Source organism: Microtus pennsylvanicus, chromosome 1 (assembly GCF_037038515.1).
Source record: "Microtus pennsylvanicus isolate mMicPen1 chromosome 1, mMicPen1.hap1, whole genome shotgun sequence".
NCBI classification, from domain to species: domain Eukaryota; kingdom Metazoa; phylum Chordata; class Mammalia; order Rodentia; family Cricetidae; genus Microtus; species Microtus pennsylvanicus.
In genome coordinates, this window is record NC_134579.1 from 130879484 (window position 1) to 130882685 (window position 3202).

At 41.9% G+C, this 3202-nt stretch overlaps 1 pseudogene; it reads left to right on the forward strand.

The window, feature by feature from the left end:
- The first annotated feature begins 1690 nt into the window (after positions 1 to 1690).
- Positions 1691 to 2479, forward strand: LOC142856622 (spliceosome-associated protein CWC15 homolog pseudogene; annotated as a pseudogene).
- Positions 2480 to 3202: the final 723 nt, after the last annotated feature.

Genomic DNA, 3202 nt, shown 5'->3' on the forward strand with positions numbered 1-3202 from the left:
TGCAGCCTCCCCAGTGCAGCAGGTTGCACTGGCTGAATGACGTGTCTTGATAGGGTTCCCAATACCACTAGACTCTTGTCATTTTCTAAACACTGCTTGGAATGAAAAGAGAGATGTTTCAGAGAAACTGAACTATGTGGAAAAAATAAAGTTCCCAGTGATTCCCTGGGTGTACTAGGAAAAAATATATCATGAGTAACAAGATTTCATTTTTTTCAGATCTTGAATTTATATAAAACAAAAATTATGGCCTGGAGAAATATCTCAGTGATTAAGAACACATGTTTCTCTGCCAGAGTCCCTGGGTTTAGTTCCCAGCACCCATATTATACGGCTAACAACTACCCTACCTCTAGTTCCAAGGGACCAGAGGCTCTCTTCGGGTACTGCAGTCACATGATCCACATGCTCATACTTTGGAGTGTGATCATGCACACACACACACAAACACACCTAAAATAAATAAATAGGATTCTTAAATTATCAAGCATAAAGAGAGACAAGACCAAGAAGTGGGGAAACATTCAAACAGAAATACTGTATTTTAAGTTTATTAGACATTGATTTTTTTGAGTACCTTTGATTGATAAGTTTGGGGAAATTGCCACAAGCAAGTTCACCCAAAACAAACAAATACTTTTTCTTTAGTTTTGTGGTTTTGTTTGTTTGAAACAAAGTCTCATGTAGCCTAGGCTAGCCTCAAACTCGCTGAATGATCTTTAATGCCTGATCTTCCCACCTTGTAAGTGCTGGGATTACAGGCGTGCAACATCATACCCAACTGCTCTGGCTAGTCTCACATCAACTTCACATGAGCTAGATGATCCCTGAATGATGGATTCTAAGCTGTAAAAAGAAATAAACCCTTTCGTCCTCATGTTTATTTTGTTCATCGTGTTTCGTCACAGCCACAGAAACCTGACTAAAGCACTGGATAAGAACTGAATGTTTCTTAACAAATAAAATGGAAGTCCTGTGTTTGAAGACATTTAACAACTAGAATCAGAAACTGGATAGAAGTAGGTTTTTTTTTGTTGGTGTGGTAAGGCACCATGAGCAAAATCAACCTGGGGAGGAAAGGGTTTATTTGGCTTACCCATCTCATCACAGTCCACCACTGAGAGAAGCTAAGGCAAGAACTCAGAGCAGAGACCATGGAGGGATGAGGCTTACTGGACTGTTCCTAACAGCTTATTCGCTTGTTTCTAGGACTATCTGCTCAGAAGTAGCAGCACCCGCAGTGGGCTTAGCTTCTCACATCAATCAGCTATTAAAAAAAAATACCCTACCAACTTGCCAACAGGCACATCTAAGGGAGGCATTTTTTCATTCGAGGTTCCCTCTATCCCCCTTTGCCTCTTTCTTTCTTTCTTTCTGGATTGCTCTGGCCTATGATAAGTTGGCGCACACACACATTTACTTAACCAGCAGCAAATTCTTAATAACATCAAATCTGGACAATGTGCGTGCACATGCACACACACACACACACACACACACACACACTTACATAACTGTATAAACATACTTACATATGTGCACACAATCATGTGCACAAAGAAAAACTGAAAAGTTTATCAAAACTACAGAAGAAAAGTGCCTAGAATTTAGCATACAAGTAATAGAAAGAAATGAGGGAGAAGACGGCCAGGGTCGGAAGGATGCTTAAAGAGATGATGTCCAGGCAATGGTTCGTTGGTGAACATCGGAGGGTGCTGCGTTGGTCCCCGCCAAGAGAATAAAAGATGACAACAGCAGCCAGACCGACTTTTGAACCGGCCAGAGGTGGAAGAGGAAAAGGAGAAGGGGATTTGAGCCAGCTCTCAAAGCAATATTCAAGCAGAGACCTTCCCTCCCATACAAAGATAAAATACAGACAAACTACACAAGATGCTCCTGAAGAGGTTTGCAACCGTGACTTTAGGAGAGAATTGGAGGAGAGAGAGAGAGCTGCTGCAAGGGAAAAAAATAGGGACCGTCCTACCTGAGAACATACAACTTCCTCTTCCGTGTCCAAGAAGCCCCGCTTAGACCAGATCCCCGCTGCCAACCTTGATGCCGATGACCCTCTCACGGATGAGGACGATGAGGACTTTGAAGAGGAGAGCGACGACGATGACACTGCGGCTCTTCTGGCAGAGCTGGAGAAAATCAAGAAGGAAAGAGCTGAGGAGCAGGCCAGGAAGGAACAAGAACAAAAAGCAGAAGAAGAGAGAATTTGCATGGAAAATATTCTGAGTGGAAACCCTCTCCTTAATCTCACTGGCCCGTCCCAGCCTCAGGCCAACTTCAAGGTTAAAAGAAGGTCGGACGATGACGTCGTTTTTAAGAACTGTGCAAAAGGAATAGATGATCAGAAGAAAGACAAAAGATTTGTAAACGACACACTGCGATCTGAGTTTCACAAGACGTTCATGGAGAAATATATTAAGTAGTACAGTTTTATGTGCTTAATTAAAGTCTGAAATGTTAAGGATCAGTTTGACTTTGGGGGTTTTGTTCTTTCCAGTTTTAACTTTCTCAATTTCTTTCCCCTAGTGTTGTACTTTATCTGATAACAGATTTAGAAATGGCTCTAACCAGTGTCCAGTCTCTTAAATGTTTCCGGTATCATTTTCTTTCTGATATGGGGAGTAGGGAATCTGCTTGAAATAAATATTTTTAACCTAAGTAAAAAAAAATAAAGAGATGATGTCCAATAACACAAGAAAGTAATCAGCTAAGCTCACAGCATAGAGTGACCGAAAAATGGATATCAACAACTGATTTTGTTAACAAAACAAAAAAAAAAAGCCACAGTGACCGTTATCGACACCTCACCCAAAAAGGTTAAAAGTTGAAGCGAATAAAATGAAAATGAAGGTAGAGACACTGAAATGGGCACAGCAGAAATAGAAAGAGCACATGTTGAGAAAACGTACACCACTCCTAGAAAGAACAATGGGGCTGGAGAGAGGGCTCCGCCATTGAGAGCACTAGCTCATCTAGCTGATCGAGGACCAGGGTTTGACTCCCAGCACCCACAAGGCAGCTCACAACCCGCTGCAACTCTAGTTCTAGGGGGACCTGGAGCCCTCCTCTGGCTTCTGTGGGCACTTACATGCACCCAAGCTTGCATATACACATAAAATAAATATCTTACTCTAAGGGGGAAAAAGAGCAATGACAACACCTGTAAGATCATCTCCATGGATGCAGAAGA